At 40.1% G+C, this 18,785-nt stretch overlaps 1 long non-coding RNA gene across 3 annotated transcripts in view; it reads left to right on the top strand.

The window, feature by feature from the left end:
• Nucleotides 1-18,785, top strand: part of LOC138747208 (uncharacterized) — a 66,453-nt gene that overhangs the window by 19,385 nt on the left and 28,283 nt on the right. For all 3 annotated transcript variants that reach the window (XR_011347366.1, XR_011347368.1, XR_011347367.1), the window contains exon 2: nt 14,082-14,209. This is a non-coding gene — a long non-coding RNA (uncharacterized lncRNA). The remainder of the gene's footprint in view (nt 1-14,081; nt 14,210-18,785) is intronic.

Below are 18,785 nucleotides of genomic sequence, written 5' to 3'. Positions count from 1 at the left end.
GAATGATTTAATTGGACCTGTCCAAGCTTAGAGAAACTATTGTAAAAAAAAAAGTCACCTCAATTCCAATAAGAGAATATAAACCAAGACACACAGCCATCTCTTCAAATGTCAGATGTGAAAGGTTTAGTTACTTTTATTGTTCAGTTCTTTGAGATGATTCTTCTAAAGTTGATATTTCTGTAAATATGCAGCAATTTAGTCATCCTTGAATAACAAAGAATACTATGATTTTCATCTTTTCTTAACTGGATTGTGCAACCTGAAGTGCATTAGGATCTGGTTTTAATTTTTCTGGTGCCATGGTTGTAAACTTCCATTGTAAAGGACTCTCAAAGGATAATGTGATGAAGTCTATATTTTACATTTGAAAATCAAATCAAAATTGAACTGAACTGGTTTTCAGGAACTGCTTTTCCCCCCTCCCCTTCCTGCCTACAGACTATCTACCTCAGAAATACATTGCAATGATCTCATTGGTGACAAAAAAAATGTTCTTTTTTGGTTTACAAGAGGATCATTTGGATCCAGAGATCAGAAATATGAGAATTTAAGAATATTGGGATTTCAACCTTTATCTTTCATCACTGGACACTGCATATAAATGGTTCCATTCAGCAACTTGATTGTTGGAATCACCTTAGGGAAAGTATAATAGGTTCCTAAAAATGGCAGTAAAGGCTTTTGGCCAACCTTACCATCAGCTTCCCTCCCTTCCATTATCTGCCCCATTTGCTAATACTTCTGGGCTCAGCTTCTGATCCAGTTTGAAATCTGGACAGATATTTGACAAAATCAGCACTTTTCTGGTGCTCTTCGCATTGTCCTAAACCCTCTTTTGAGTGGCACAAGCAACACAGCCCCTGTTCCTTGCCCAGGAAACGTTGTGGTTCTGGAAAATCTGGGTGCGCAGATGGGAGAATGGAAGTTCTGAAGAATGGAACTCCCACGTACACTGCCACTGACTAGAGAATCCCAGATTCCAACTCAGTCGGTACTAAATCCATTCTTTGCATCTTTACTTGGGTACATCTTAAACTCACCTTGAGCTCAGGATGTGTAGTAAACAAAGACAGTATAAAAGTGACTCATCCTCTCAAGTCCAAAATTCAAACCTTTTCATCATCTAAAAGAGTGGAAAGTAAAAGGTTGAGAACCACTGCTCTAATTTTTAGTAGTCAGTGTGCACAGAAACCTTAGGTTGTGCAATTTGTTTTTCCTGTGACAAAAGTATGTACGCACTGAAAGCTTGTGCCAATGTAAACTTGAAATCGTTTCAAGATTGTTTTGACACAGCCTATCTTTCATGGCTAATAAAACCGTATTGGCATGTTTTAATATAATAACTAGTTAACAGAAACTGTTAGCTAAGAGATGATTTTCAGTGTGTATAATTATTAATGACTACATTATTTTAGGTCACTAACCTTTTGTGCTCGCATTAATTTCCTTTGTGCGCTGGTTGGAAACGTGCTCAGCTTTGAGGGAACAGTGATGGTGACCCATGTATTTTGTGTCATAAATGCACATGCAAATACAGGCACTAAAGTTAGAAAAATGGTGGCCAAAAATAATAATATTTAGCATGCCCAGTTTTGCCTCATTAATTTTACACAAATGACCATTTCCTTAAATATCCATTGTCTTTAAAACACCTCAGCTGCTGGCTTGGAACTTCACCGATGTCCACCACCACCTACACCATCCAAATTAAAATTGGCCAATCAAATGTGCTTCACTGGATAGAAAAAGAAAAGGATTGAGATATAAATGCAAATATTTTTCTCCCTTGAGTATCTGTCAGTTAGGTATGGGTTAATTGTTTGGATTTCACAAGCACTTAATTTCCATTGCATTTGAAATGAACAACTTTATTTTTCTAGCGGTAATTATTTTATTCAGGGACTAATTATAAAAACAAAAACAGCGCCTCAGATTACAAAGCACTGTGAACATCCTATCACACTGCCGTGATGATAAAGAGATTAAACAATACCTGATCTATGTCGCTGCTGTGCAATTTTCGTTTTGCTTTGTACTTGTACTTTAATTATTTGGAGCAAAAAACAATCCACTGAGTACAAGCAAATACCAAGTTTTGAAAGGCATTGACCAGAACCTAGCAAGCAGTCCCTGGGTGACTGTCTTGGATAATGTTCATTCTGCAGCGTTTGTCCAAACTGTATGTAGTTTAAGAAGGTGGCTCATTGCCAACTTTTCAAGGATAGTTAGAGATGGTCAATAAATGATGGTCTTGCCAGTGATGTTCACATTGGTAATGGCGTTTAAAAATTGCCACTCAAGAAATATAATGGACGTAAGACTTACAATGGACCTGTCCAAATTTCAAATCCAATTCATAATAATCGCATTGGCAGTGGCCAGGAAATGCATAACAATTGCCTGGAAGTCTGACTCCTGCCTGAGCATTATGCACTGGAAGGCAGAAATGCAAAGCTGTGTTCCCCTGGAGAAAGTTGCTTACAACTTAAGAAAAATGTATAACACCTTTTTGAAAATTTGGAAACCATACTTAAATTCCATAAGAGCACGATTATGTTGTGGACCACTGTGCCTCGCTGCCCTACCTTCCTCGTCTATCCCTCAATCGGTGGGGGAGGAGGGTTCCATTCCATCCCAATCAGGAAAAGTCAACAGCCTGAGCACTGGCCGCCATATCGTGAGAAACCCATGAACCCCTTTATTGTGAGCATCTTGAATGTTATGTGTTAAGTATTAATTGTAGGAGTTGGCGAGAGACGGAGATGACAAGAGCTTGAAATCTGCAGAAAACTGTATAAAATGGATAATTGTAAACTGTAGTCAATGCTGATACTGTTAACATTGGACACTGATAATGTTGATAATCGTTTTGAGTTTTAAGTTTGGAAAAACATAAATAAAATATTCCAAAAAAAAATCTCCACAAAAGGCTCTGATAGCTCAGTGGTTAGAGCACTGATCTCGCAAACCAGGGGTCGCGAGTTTCTTCTTTGCTGGGGCATAATTTCTGTGAGGGGCGCTGGACAAAGTGGCGACTCTCTGTCTTCCTTACGATAAACAAAGATAATGTGTGTTACATTCTAAATGTAGCATTACGTGACAATAATGGAACATTTGACCAGCTTCCTCTTCGTAGGCTGATCCAGAAGGTAAAAATGCCATGAATTATTATCCCTGTTCTGGCTGATTTCCTTATCCTCATTTGTTTTTCCTTATTCATCTCTGACTCAACTCCTCTCCCCAAAATCCCAGCCACCCCCCACCCCCAATTATGGCAATCTTTCTCTGTCTTAGAAAATGCCATGCTCTACATTTGGTTTGCACATCATGTGTAACTTAGGTGATCCTACCTTACAGCTCCAGATTTGCTTCCCTGCCTTTGCAGACTCCTTCATTTGAACAAAGCCAAAGGACAGACTAAAGATACAGCAATGATTGTGTGATCTCTCCATGGATCATCTCTCACCTGAGTTTTACCACCCAGGTCTAGGCCCAAGCCAACATCTCAAGCAAATGTGAGGAACCAAATCAGGGACCTGCTATTAATCTTTCTATTGTTTTATTCCTAGTGTATGTGGTCATTGCCAGCAAGACTACACCTTACTGACAGCCTTGCTGGACCGTGACATCATATTAGTACGAATTTAATTTTATTTAGAGATATAGCATGGTAACAGGTCCCCCAACTTCCCCCCCCCCCACCGCCCCCCACCCATATGTCTTTTGGAATGTGGGTGGAAACTGGAACATGTGGAGGAAGCCCATATGGACAAGACGAGAAAGTACAAACCTCTTACCATAAGTGTTGGATCCAAACCAGGGTTTCTGGCTCTGTAATACTGTTGTAGTAACCATTACGCTAACCTTGTCTCTCCGCAGCGTTTACCATAATCCTAAATGAACACAGATCTTTTCCTGCCTGTGGGACACTGTAGATTTTCAACAGTCCAGCAGCTTAAAGTCACTTCTGCTAATTCTGCTGAGCACTTTATTTCCACCTTGGTTCTAATTAGTGCAGCTGTCTCACAGTTCCAATGGTCCAGGTTCGATTCTGACCTCCGGTTCTAGTCTGTGTGTAGTGTGTCTCACTATGTCCATGTGGCGTTTCCTCACAGTTCTCTACATGCCTTCCAATGCCTCTGGATGTGTTGGATACTAATTGGCTATTGTAAATTCTCTTTAGTGTAAATAGCTGCCAAACATGTCGTGTTACTGTGTGAGTGAATGGTTGCCAGAGATATAAGAGGGGAAAAGATTTAGTTATTGCTCTGACTGCCAGCATAGACTAAATGTCCTCTGTGCTGAAGGTTATAGAGAAAATAATGTGAGGAAAAGCTTCGCATTTGCTCATTTTCATTCCCTGGATTATTAGTGCATCTTGGAACTCCCCTCAATAAGCATATAACATTTATCTTGGATTTTAAATGACCCACTGGTTGAAATCACAAACTTTGAAAGGGCAGCATGGTTAGTGTAGCAGTTTGCTTAACGCTTTTATAGCGCCAGTGACTGGGGTTCATATCTGGAGCTGTCTCAAAGGAGTTTGTGCACTCTCCCCGTGTCTCTGTGGGCTTACTCCGGGTGCTCTGGTTTCCTCCCACCGTTCAAAATGTACCAAAGTTGTAGGTCAATTGGATGTAATTGGGAGGCACAGGTTTGAGGGCTAAAAGGGCTTGTTTCCATGCTGTATGTCTATATTAAAATTAAATATTGCTTTTCTGCAGACCTAAATTTGTGAAAATGATTGCGACTGTTTTACTTCTTTCAGAAAAATGAAGAAATAGTGTAGTTTTCATTGGATCACAGCTGGGAGCTTGTGTCAGTTCTTCAGTGGGTTGTTGTGAGGTTGAGGTCAGATAGCTGTCATCCATCATTTAAAATGCCCACTATGTTGCCATCCAGAGTCTGCATAGTATCAATGAGTACATATGGATTATTGGACTGTTTCATGTCCCATCAAGTTGTATTTCAATGGTTGGTGGCATCTCTAAAGGATTGCACGAGAAGGACTTCTCCATAATCTCTGACAATGCTGTGTGAGATTGGCAGATTATCTGGCCATCGCTTTTTAATTATTCTCTGCTGAGTATCAATAACATTTGCATCTGGTAGATTGCCCACTGCCAACTATCATTCGCCTGTGAAATATGCTTCTCTAAATGAAAATCCAATTTATTGCCTGCAGGATCCAAGTGAAATGCAAGGATCCAGCTTCTTGTATGATGCATATGAACCCTGTGTTCACATCCCATGGAAGATATTCAGCTCCAACAATGGTTGCATTGTTATCCTTAATTTGCATCAAATTCTGCTGCGTGCGTGAGGAACCTGTGCGAGATGTAGACGTGATTATTTCAGATTATTCAGGACATGACCATATCGTGCCTACTGACAGATCTGACTGACTGAATAATATATGGGTTTCTGATATTTCATTGTGTCACCAGTCAACCGGGACTCCCTCTTTCTCCATCTCTGGTGCTGACCAGGCCCAAAGCCCTCTGATTTCCACCATTTGCTTCTATATTTTGGCAATCTTTGAGCTCTCCCTGATGTTCTGTCCTCTCCCCCCTTCCTCATCATGAGAAGATCAAACAAGGAACATGAAAAATGGGATGCATTCGTCTAATGGATAGAATTCATTTAATGACGGTGACTGTGAATGAGAGACATGAGATTGCCTAAGAATTAAATTGTTGTGAATGGGGAGATGGATAATGATTAAAAAGGGAAAAATGAGTGGTTGTGGAAGGTCAAGCGCAATTCAGAAATGTGCAATTCTGAAGCTCACCAGGTCAAGCAGCATCTGGGCAGTAGGATCAATGTTGGGAATGATGAAGGGCAGTGGGGAGAGAGCAGGATGAGTGTGGGGACTGATAAAGTGTTGTCAGGGGAGAGCAGGGCAGTGGGATCAGTATGGGGAATGATAAAGGGCTGTGGGGAGGCAGCAGGGCAGCAAGATCAGTATGAGACTGATACAGGTATACCTGTATTCTTTATCAACTTATGATTTTCAAACTTTGGAATAATTTTTTTGAGAGACATTCTTCCAGAGTACCTTTTGACTGAAAATAGAAGAAACTTCACTTGTGTTGCATTTCCTGAATCTCACAGCAGGGATGGAATCAAGTCTGTGCTGATTGTTTTACAGTCCCCAGCCTCAAATAGTTTAGGGAAAGGGTAGCTCAGCCTGTGAAAGAGCAACTGTAAAAGGTGTCAGGAGATGAAACTGAACCAAAAGTAGTGCTCTCTACACCAGATGGGTAGACATATTTGGAAAACATTTACATTTGGTGGCCAGAGCTTAGCACTACCACATATTTAAAACAAATGAAGCCAACTAAGGAACAGTACAGCAGAAGTCATAAAATTCAGGCGACTCAGGGATTGGGTCAGTCCGGATTTTCAGATTCTCTGGCAATATTTTTAAAATTCAAATTTAAGGAGGAATGAAGAAGAGATGAACAGGTACATTTTAATAGGTTTATTCATTAGCAAATACGGCGTGCTTCATTCATCAAAATGACCAGTTTTAAAGAAAAATAAAGTCAACACTTAACAGAAATGTAAACAAAAATTTTTTTTTCACTGAACACTGAAAGAAAAATACAGTATACAAGTGAATTTCTTTGTGTTAAGATTACCTGTATTAAGCGTAATCACTTGTTGCCGCTGTGCATCTGTAGCACTTATGCATATTTGCACGCAAGCACGCAAAAGCACACTGAATTTTAAAAGTTTGAGAGCTTTCAAGAAGTCCAGATTCTAGGACGATCTGGATTTCTGGCATCCGGATTTTTGGACTTCTACTGTATGATGTTAGAGCTCATGCCTGCTACTTCAAAAAAGGATACTGTATTTATATAAAATATTTGGTTATTAGGCATATGAGAGTGATCTAGTCTTATTCGTGATTCATCTGGATAATGGTGGCACGTTGAAACATCATCGAGACCACTTAAAGCAGTGATTTTCAAAATACACCCCTAAACTCATATTCTACCATAAGAATATCTTTATACCATAAGTGCTCTGAGTAAGGGATTGCTTAAGGTGTTGTGTGAGAAGGGAAGATTGAGAACCACTGCTCTTGACCCAATTATTACTGAAATATTTTGCTTGAGAAAAATTGACATTGGGCCCATTTCCTTTGGAGAAGTGAAACATAATGAGTCAATGAGGGATGATTAAAATAGTGGTTTTCAAACTTTTTCTTTCCACTCACCTCGCAATCCCTTACTCCTCACAGAGCATTTATGGCATAGGGGTTGCTTAAGGTGGAATGTGAGTTTAGGGGGGGGGGGGGGCAGTTTGAAAATCACTTCCACTGTGGTTATTAGTTCCAACAGATGAGCAGGTTCTGGAACCAGACAAATTCTTCACCTTCCTCTGCCTTTCACAGAGCAAAGGATGAGGTTTCACCACTTATGCTGATATTCCAGAACAACCTCAGTTGTTGTATTGTATAAATGAGAAGACTGCCAAGCAAGTTAAATTTGTAGAGCTGAGGCACACATTATAAAGGGCAAAACAATCATTGCTGATTAAAGATAATCCATTCTGTGTTAACAATGATCACATTTACTATTTTCATTGTTCACATGCTTTTTTGACCTTTTTGTTATCATGAATATGTTTGTCAAATTAAGACGAGAAGAGATGCTGTAGCCTCAGAGCACTGAGATCTCAGTCCAGGAACTCAACTGCTGCAGCCCCACCCTTTCTACTAGGAGGAGGTGGAGAAGTAAAGTGGTTTGGGGAGGGGTTCACAGATCCTGGGACATTGAGAGATAAGCGAGCCTCTTATTCCGCAGATCACCAGTGGCTTCTGATCTCACAAGGTTATGAATATTGGTAATAAATTTCCCAAAAAATTATCAGAAAAACTTGATGCAATGGTGAACATGAAATTACAGTCAGTCACAAAACTCTTCAATCAGAGAGACTGAGACATTAGCCTCTTTTAAACTGCAGCACCTGGGTCGCCCTCCTGGGACCCAAGTGCGATTACTGGGACAAAGGTGCTGGAAACACCTTTTAAATTGCAGGGAGATCCACCCATTAAATCACCAACCCGGCGAATTCAGGGGAATCCTGCTCCCACAATGACGCATCATGCACTGCCGGATGTTCGGATGCTGGCTGCTCGGTGACACACACGCAAGCGCTGACGCCACCAGAATAAGCAGGTCAACCATTTTCCTGTTCAAATTGCTTGTGGACGAGACCTAGGTAAGTTTAACTGGGTTCCCTGACTACCTCTGAGGTAGGACAGGGACCCGGTTGGATTCTGACGGGGTTGACAGGGTCAGACCCTTTCTAACTTCTACATAACTGAAGCACTAACCAGCCTGGTTAACCCCATTTTACATGACAGTTTGAAAGGGGCCTATTGAGCTCTATGGTTTCAACCTGTGCTTAAAAGAACAAAAAAACCTGATCACATTTATGCAAATACAAACAATGCTCAGTTTCCAGGGAAACCAAAGTGAATAATAAGTACAGTTCACATGAGGCCTTTATTCACGTATCCACTCTCTTCTGAAGAAACAAGATCATGTTTTAAAGAATGCACTTTACTGAATACATCTAAGCTGCATGAAAATCTGAAATCAGACTGCTTTCCAGCTTCTAAAATGTCTGTGCAATGCAACGATTTATACTTGTCTTGTTCCACTTAGATGTCAGGCAATACAGTGAATAACCAGATAGTCACTCCCACTGGAAAATTCATATGAAACATGTTGGTTTTGATTCAATTTGCAAGGAAATTTGTTTCAACCCTAGTTCCACAGGAATGGCTTTCTGGTAAACCAACATCTGGTAAAACTTGAATTCTAAGACAAAGAAATATTTCTTTACCCAAAAGGTTGTACGTTTTAAGAATTATCTGCATGACAGGGCTTTTGGAGGCCTAGTTATTGTGTATATGAAAGGATGACATTGAGAGAAATTTGGATGCCTGTGGTGCTCTGAGGTAGCAGGAAGCAAGAACAAAACTCAAAAGACTGTACAACAGGCTTTATTCCAGTAAAAGTCTGAACACCAGTTCATGCCTTGGTGGCTCCCTGTGTGACTGGCTCAGGAGGGGCTGGCTCAGGTTTATATTCAGGTTGGCTGATTGACAGCCAGACTGGTGGAGTCAGCCCCTTGGGTGGTCTCCCTGCAGGTACAGAGATCGTTCCCTGCAGATACAGAGATCGTTCCCTGCAGGTACAGAGATCGTTCCCTGCAGGTACAGAGATCGTCCCCTGCAGTAAGCTGGTGGTTGTATTACCACAATGCTGTCGAGAAATATCAGGATAGGGAAATAAATTAGACTTGAGGGATGGCATTGGATTTGATATTGAAGGGTGGGTCAGCCACAAGGATCTGTATAACCTGCAACCATTTATTTTGCTGTAAAAACACAATGCTGGAGAGCTCAGTTAGTCAAACAGTGTATTTTATATAGCAAAGATAAAGATGCATCACAAAAGCTTCAGGCTTGAGCCCTATATCAAGGTATGATCAAATCCCAAAAGCAGGATGTAATGGGTGGATGAAGGGGGGAGGGGGCACATCAAACAGGAGGAGGAAGGATGGCTCTGTGGGAGAGGGAAGGGGATAAAAAGCTGGAGGAAAGAAGACAAAAGGAAAGGGAAGGGTTGAAGAATAGAGAGGAGGCTAGCAAAAACTGGAGAAGATGACGTTAATGCCAGCCAGTTGTCAGTTCCCAGACAGAAAATCAAGTATTGTTCCTCCAATTAACGGGTGGTCTTAGTGGGATAGTACAGGAGGTCATGGACAGACAACAGGCATGCAGCCATGGGTGTGGTGCACAAAATTTAAGTGGTTGACCACTGGGAGATTCCTGTCACTAATGCAGACAGAGCGAAGGTGCTCAGTGAAGCGATCTCCCAGTATTTTTACCATTTCTTTGACAACTATATTAATTTAATATGCTTTGGTAAAAATGAGACATTTATCCTTTTTAATTTGCAAGCAAGAGGATAAAATTTTATAACTGGTTCATTATTGTTCTGGCACTGCAAAGGAACAATAATTATTTGAGCAGTTGGAGTTTTACCTAATTCAATAGTAGGTTATGAGCCCAGTCTGAGTTAGCATTATGCTTCAGTATTTATCAACCTTAGCTGATTCAGAGCCTTTCCAGTGAGTTTTATTTTTAAATAATTGCATTGTCATTATCAAACCTTTACTATAATTTTCTTTGGAATAGATAATAATTAAGGCTGCTAAAGAGCAGCTTTTGGGCTCAAATGTATCACAATTGTTGAGTTAGGGATATATTCAACTTGGCATAATTTATTTATGATGTGTGGGAATTTCCACAACATCAAAACATTGTGCTTTCCTTCACTTTGAACTTCATGCCGTGATGTGCCACTGAAAAAAAAATCATAATAAGGATGGGAATGTAAAACAGGCAGAGGTGACTGTAAGATTACACCGGACATCATGATAGCAGCCAACATCATAAAGGACCCCACTGCCCTGTCTACAACCTCTTCTCGCTGCCACCTTTGGGAAGAAGGTGCAGAATCCTGATGACCAGCAGCTTGAGGTTGAAGCTGCTTTCCAACAGCTACCAGGCTCTTGAACACACGCCCCCCCCCCACTTTACTGTACTAATAACTCTGGCACCTCAAATGACCTGCCTGCACTCTTGTAGAACAACTTTTATCTTGCACAATGGTAACTGTGAATATATATTTTTTGCATTTATTATCTTTATTAATTTATACTATTGTGGATTTTTATGAAGTACCTGCTTGGCTACAGGAAGTCAGAATTTCAGTGCCTATGTACATTGTAACATGTATAGGACAACAAATTAATTACACTGGGCAAATGTTTTTTTTCCCCAGAAGGTTTACTTCTTGAAATAAATTGGGAATACTGATGCACAAGCTGAACACAAAGATAATTTCAGATTTGCTGTATCACATAGGAGGTTGGAGAAACATCAAATTAATGTTTATTGCATTTGGCATGTTTAATTGCATTATGATGCTGGCACGTTGCATTAGTGCAACTGACCTAAAACTGTTTTGAGACTGATTTTTGTTTCTACTCAGCATCTGATGCTTCTCGTGTCAGTGTCTAACAATAGTCGGCCAGCGTCAAATAGGTTCCAGTTACCCTGATACCCCTTTTCCGTGGTCGCCATGTCCTGGTGAAACCTTTCACCAAGTTGATCACTGACTGCACCAAGATCAGCAGGGAAGAAGTCCAACTGCGAATGCAGAAAAAAGAATTTTCAATGAAATGTTGTTCTTCATGGTTTTGTATGTTTGAAGCAGATTTAAAATATGACAGTAAATCACAAAAATAGATTATGACTAAAAAAATGATAAGTGATAGGAAAATTTTAAGGTGATTTTTGTGATCAACAGCCATGATGATTTCATGATCAGTATTCATGAAATACACCCAAAAGTATTCAGCAAGCAAAATCTTCATTGTTGAGTTTTTGCATTCTGACACAGTCATCTGTTTAGATGTGCTTGATTCATTCTTTAGCAATATTTTTCAAGCACATGCATCCCACATGTAACTCAACATCAAATCTGCAAAGGCAGAGTTGGATGATGTGGGTCATCTTCGTTTCTATGTAAATTGAGGACAATCTAAAGGACAGAATTGGAGGACCAGTCCCCATGGGTTATTGGACCAGACGGTCATGATTAAAAAGGTCAAGCAAGACTTCAAATGTCATGACGATGTTATTGGTTAACTAGGAGCCAATGCAGGTTCCAGCAAGCACAGGAGTTTTGAGTGAACATGACACTGCGAGTTGGGCCATGGCAGCAGAGTTTAGGTTGGTATCAATTTTACAGAAGGTAGAATGGGGAAAACTAATAAAGGATTTACAAGGAAAGGTCCAGAGGTCATAAAAACAAGCAGGAAGGTTTGAGCAGCAAATGGCTGAGGCTGGATGGAATCAGCTGAGATTACTGAGATGGAAATTTGGCAGCTGGAACTTTAGAAAGTTGATCCCTAACACCAGCAATTCCCTACATTAGCCTCTCCACCACTCTAAATCTCTTTACCTCTTTAGGAAGGTATGATATATATATATTAGCATCTGGGCTAATTTAAAAGGCTGTCTTTCTCGTTTTAGTCAGTTGCACTCACTAAAGGAGCTTTAAATGTTTCGGTAAAATATGCAGAGCAAATGGAATCTGTCTGCAGTACTGTGGAAGTAACAGAAATTGGATGTTGAAGAAGGTTATTGGAAATTACAATAGGATTTAGATCAGTGGTTCGCAAACTGCCCCCTAAACTCACATTTCCCAAGATCGTGTTATATGGCGAGCTCTCCACTGGCCACCGTGACAGAGGTGCACCAAAGAAAAGGTACAAGGACTGCCTAAAGAAATCTCTTGGTGCCTGCCACATTGACCACCGCCAGTGGGCTGATAACGCCTCAAACCGTGCATCTTGGCGCCTCACAGTTTGGCGGGCAGCAACCTCCTTTGAAGAAGACCGCAGAGCCCACCTCACTGACAAAAGACAAAGGAGGAAAAACCCAACACCCAACCCCAACCCACCAATTTTCCCCTGCAACCGCTGTAACCGTGTCTGCCTGTCCCGCATCGGACTTGTCAGCCACAAACGAGCCTGCAGCTGACGTGGACTTTTTACCCCCTCCATAAATCTTTGTCCGCGAAGCCAAGCCAAAGGAAAATTCCCTATGCCATAAGTGCTCTGTGATTAGTAAGGGATTCCTTAAGATGGTATGTGGGTGGAAAGAAAAAGTTTGAAAACCACTGTTTTCATCATACTTCATTGACTCGTTATGTGCACGGTTTCATATATCCAAAGGAAATGGGCCAATGACAACTTTTCACAAGCAAAATATTTCAGTGACAATTGGGTCTAGAGCAGTGATTTTCAACCTTCCCTTCCCATTCACATACTCCCTTTAGCAATCCTTTACCAATCACAGAGCACCTATCGCATAAGGAATACTTAAGGTGGAATGTGAGTTTGGGGGCAGTTTGAAATCCACTGATTTAGAAGAACTAAGAAAGTGGGCCAACGAATAACAGATGGAATTTAACTCAGACAAATGTATGGTGTTTCACTTTGGTAAGTTAAACAAGGGCACAACTTACACAGAGAAACGCGGGATCCTGGAGAGATTTGTAGAACAGAGTGACTTGGGGTACAGGTAAGCAGTTCCATGAAAATGGCGACACATAGTCAAGAGGAATAGAATACAAGAGCAGGGATGTGATGTTAAGGCTTTATAAGGTACTGGTGAGACCTCACTTGCAAGTTTGACATCCTCATTTTCAGAAAAGATATGCTGATGTTGGAGAGGGTTCAAAGGAGATTCACTAGGATGATTCCAGGAATGAAAGGATTATCACATGAGGAGCGTTTGACAGTTCTTGGCATTTTTATATTGGAATATAGGAGAATGAGGGGGATCTCATTGAAATATTCCTAATGTTTAAAGGCATAGGCAGAGTACTGTAATGTAAAAAAGGTTGTTTCCCATGGTGGGAGATAAGTGGGCACGACTTCAGGATTGGAGGGCTTCTGTGTAGCCACAGGGTGGAATTTGTTGCCACAGGCAGTTGTGGAGGCCAGGTCATTGGGTGTATCTAAGACAGAGATTGATAGGTTCTTGATTAGCCAAGGCATCAATGGTTATGGGGAGAAGGCCGGGCAGTGGGGCTGAGTAAGGAAGTAGATCAGCTCATGATTAAATGGCAGAGCAGATTCAATGGGGTGAATGGCTCCTGTGTCTCATGGTCTTATAGTTTGGTTTGCCACCAGTCCCACATCCCCATTTTCCTCTCTGTATTGTCTCCTACTTGTTCATTATTTCTCACTGATCCTCCTTTCACCAATCCACACCAGTGGCAAGTTACAGTAACCATTTAATTACCAGCTTATCCTTGGGATGTGGGAGGCGTCAGAGAGGAACGCCAACTCCACACAGGCAGCACCTGAGATGAAGATTGAACCCGAATTACAGGAGCTTTGAGGCAGCAACACCAGTCATGTTATGAGAACACTCACAACTTGTTAACACCAAATCTATATCCATTCCTTTTTAGCATCTCCTGAATCTTGTGTCTCCCTGGTGGCATCTCCTCAAGCCAAACGCGGTGTTTCAGCTTGCTGGCAGATTGCCACTTTTGGTTCAAATGGAAAGTGATGAGAAATGGGGAGAACCAGCCCAAAGGTAAGGTGTCTTGCGTTTCGTATCTGCGCTTTGTCTCTCCGTCATCCTTCCTGTCCCATTTTCCCAGTTAATGCTGTCCCCTTGAAGTCATGCCCAAGAGTATAGAGTAGCCCAAGAAGAGGTATCACATGCCCTGAGCACTGTAAGGCTTGAGTTTGATTGTGTGGCTCAATAAGTAGCTTTCTGAGGCAGACTGTGACCCACAAACCAACAATCCTCTGAATCAGAGGATTGCTGGAAGAACTCAGCATTCCAGGCACCATCCATGAATAGAAATGGTCAGTCAATATTTCGGGTCAGAATGCCTTATTGAGACTAAAGTATCAAGCGTTATCAAGCGGGAATAAAAGAAGGGATAAAGGCAGGAGGCCTCCTGAGAAAATCTTCTCATGATTGAACCATGATTTTCAGACATTACATCCCCATCAAAAAAAACGAGGCCAAACTTATTTTAAAATAGGAATCATGAGCTCATCCATAAATGCTTCCTTATTATGGCTGTTCTAAAGAATATTCTTTAAAGCCCCTCGTCTCCTCTGGACTACAGTCAGGTGTGGCTCCTCCATCAGGTAAAGTGATCAAACTCCGAGAAGCCAAAAGTCATTGACTAATAAAAAGCCTGCTTTTCAATTCTGCCATCAGGTTACAACTGCAAATTCCACTAAAGTAAATGCAGAGAACTTATCTTTATATTCAGAATGAGGGTACTGTGATACAGTAGATTATTTTTTTCCTTTTCAAAATATTTTTATTGAGTTTAACTTATTAATCCTACATACAGAGCTGACTAATGCAGCAAAAAATATCATCATGTACATATCACAAATTAATATAAATGTAATTCAAATGCACACATAATTGTTGATTTAACATTATTTCTTAAAAATAATTCTGGATAGAAACCAATTGAGTTACATTATACCAAGCCTTGGTCATAACACAGAGTAACATCTGTCTTATGTGATAATATGATCTTGATCAACCATAATTAAACCCTTATATAATCGGTTAATCTAAAAAAGGGATAAAAAGAAAAAAAACTGAAACTAAATCTAAGCGACCTCCTCCCTCTAATCAACATAATCTTGTAGAGAAAAAAAAGGAAAGATATGATCGACTAACGACCTTCAGAAACCAGACAGAGAATCGCCGGAGCATTCTTACTTAAATTGCTTAAATCTGCCAGTCATTATAGTACTCTCTGAATGACCCCCGGGATATGGTAGAACTTAATAGGCTTCAACGGATTATTTCCCCAAATGGAGTATGAGAAGGAAAGAGATGAAATGAGTCCTGTTCCCAAAAGCTCAATCAGGAATCCACTTTACCCTGTTGTTTAACTTGGTTCCTCTCTGAATGTCTTACAACGTATACACTTACTTTATCCCTGGACCAGAGCATCCTCTGTGAGGAATAATCTCTTTGATCACCACCTATGCTGTCTGCAAGCAACAAAGCCTTTAGGCGTGTCAAGATCCTGCCTGTTATACCTGCCCAGAAGAACCTTTTAAGAGCATTTTACGCAAATCAGTGCTGCAAACCTTCACTTAATTAACACTACAAAGCTGAATATAAATGTACTGCAGTCTTCTTGCACTACAAATCAGATCTGGTATGTGCCACAGCCCCATGCACCAGAAGTCTGAAAGATGTTGTAACTTTAAAAAAAGGTGCATACTGAGGTTTGCATTAATTATTTACATTGTAATCTGTAGGGAGGCATTTTATTACATACAGCATGGTAACAGGCCAATTCAGCTCTTCGAGTCCGTGTCGTATAATTTACGCCCCATTAACCTATACCGCTGTTCTTTTTGAAGGGTGGGACGAAACCAGAGCCTACGGAGAAAACCCTCTGACATGGGGAGAACGTACAAACTCCTTACAGACAGAATGAAATTTGAGCCCCAGTCTGCTCCCAATTCCTGGCGCTGTAAAGGTGTTGCGCTACCTGCTATGCCAACCACAGTTATACTCTGCAGTCCTTGATAAAGTTATACTCTGACCCTTTTGCAAAGGGTTGATGAATTGGCATCAATTTAGATGAATCTAAGGTGTGTTGAGCAGGCAGCTGAAGAGACCTGGGCAACTGTACGCTGCTGGCCATGATAAAACACTGCCGTGATAAATTCAGTCTCCTCACTGATATCTGACACTCAGAGCTTGGAAATTTGAATAATTTGGAGTACAATCAAAGCACCTTCTGCCCAGAGGAGGAAAGAGTAGGTTGATACTCAAACTTAAATGAATTTAAAAGATAAAGAAACACACAAACTGCAGATAATGGAACCCTGAACTGCTGGAAGAACTCAGCATTCCAGGCACCATCCATGAATAGAAATGGTCAGTCAATATTTCGGGTCAGAATGTCTTATTGAGACTAAAGTAGGAAATAGTGTTATCAAGCGGGAATAAAAGAGAAGGGATAAAGGCAGGAGGCCTCCTGAGAAAATCTTCTCCCCAGCTTCTTTGCTTTCCCCCCCCCCTCTTTTTTCTCCCCATGTAAATTACATTAACTGCTTCAAAAAACTTGTCAAAGTGATGACATGCGATCTGTTCTTGTCAATGTCAAAGTTTACCTCTCCATCACCTGAAGTGTTCCAGATTAAGTGGAGACAAATGGAGCAAGATATGCAGATATAATTCAGCCCTACCTTTTAAGTTCTTCATGTTTGCTCTTTCTCATTTCCATCTAGTCCAGGAGCAGGACAAAGTTAAACAAGCAATTTATATTATTAATTTAGAAACAAAACCTGAGAATATAAAAAAAAAACTATCTGCAAGTAACACATTCTTTTTGCATTTATAGTGTCCATGGGTGTGAGGTTGTGAAGTTGGCTAACATGAGAAATGAAATGATGACACTTCAGCAATATAACCTCCATTATGTTTTTCTTTTCTGAACAATGAATAAGTAGAATGGGATATTTCAACCTGTGAAGGAGTTGTCTCGTTAAGTTATTACAGATTTTCTAGCTGATTCACACAGAGTCGTGATGCAGCAGTAGTGGAGAGAATGGTATTAGATGTTTAGAAAGTTAGGTAGGTGCATTATCCTAAATGGTGTTACTGTAGCTGCCCTTATCCAGGAAGGAGGAGCAAATTCATCATATTATTAATATATTTTCGGATGGGCGTTATTTCCTGAAGAATGCCCAGTCTCCAACCTGTTCATTGGTGACAGCTTTCTCCCAGTGAAGGGGCAGGAATTAATCAATAACAATGTTGTTTAATTTCTATGTGATCTTGGAGACAATCATTGCCTGACATTTATTCATGTTATTTAGAGTTTATCAACCCAAGATTTAACATTGTTCAAATCTTATTTATTGATCACCTGAGAAGATGAGAACAGAGCAAAACATTGAATAATTATCCCTGTCCTGACCTTGTGACAATCATGTTGTTAAAGCTAATCAGAGCTTACTCACTCAGCTTTTGCATGTCCCCAGTTATCCTACATGGCCCTGAGAATAAGGCTGGTCCAGGTTAATTTCAGGAACCCATATTTTTAGGAATCTTGGTGTCCTTAAGATGCTAATTGTTTAATGGCCCAATTGATCTATTCATGAGGAGGTTGCTCCGTCATTTTTGGGGGGCAGAAATTTTACTGCAAGCTTTTATTTTCTTCTCTTTAATCGTCTAAGGCTCCATTGTATTTTGTGCAGTCTTGCAGACTTTTGACATAAATTCCAGTTCTAATTCCCTGCTATTGAGTGATTTCTGCCAATCCCTAACTAGCAAATGAGTACAAATATTTATAGTTCAATGTACTGAGCAAAGCACTGTTTCTATTAATAGTCAGAGTTTAGTTAAAATCCAGTTTTCAACTGTCCAAACTGATAAAATTTAGATTGGTCTCATCCTGATAAACATAAATCAGAGAGGCAGGCAGGCATTGAAAAGACTTTCCTGACCTTGTATGATTTGAAAAGTAGATTTTGATCCCCATATCTTTGTTAGAATTATAACACAACCATCATTTCACCTTGGTAGGCAAAAAAATGTGGATCTCCATTAAGATGGATTGCTAATTATAATAATAATTTCCAGTGATGAAAAATTATGGCTAAACTATCTTTAATTGAAACGTCATAAATAATGTTTCATCTTATCTTCTTTCTCCATTTCTATCATTCCTAAATAGCTTGACGACATTAAAATCGAAATAAGAAATGTTGAACTTACTACTGGTGGGTAATAAATTCAGTCTGCCTGTGACTGACGATCTAATGGGGAAAATATTTTGGAGTTATTTCATCTTGTATCCTTTTCAGGTTCATTACCAAGATTAGATCAGCATAGGTTTCTCATTAAGATCAGGAAGTTTTAAAAAAGGCACTTTCCTTCTGTTCCGCTGCCTGATAATTAATTGACATTTAAACTGATTAAAATGTTCTTTCAAGGCAATGCAAACAAAGACTTGTGGTTCAATGCTTGTTTATATTTATCCACCAAAAATCTGACAGATAATTTATTATTCATTTCATTTTCATTCCAAAATGCTGCATTTGCTGACAATTGTCTCCTTTTCTAATGTCATTTAAATGCTGGAATGAAAAAACTCCTTCAAGTT

Source organism: Narcine bancroftii, chromosome 12 (assembly GCF_036971445.1).
Source record: "Narcine bancroftii isolate sNarBan1 chromosome 12, sNarBan1.hap1, whole genome shotgun sequence".
NCBI lineage: Eukaryota > Metazoa > Chordata > Chondrichthyes > Torpediniformes > Narcinidae > Narcine > Narcine bancroftii.
Note: the sequence above shows the minus strand (reverse complement) of the source record. Positions and strands in the feature narration are given on the sequence as shown.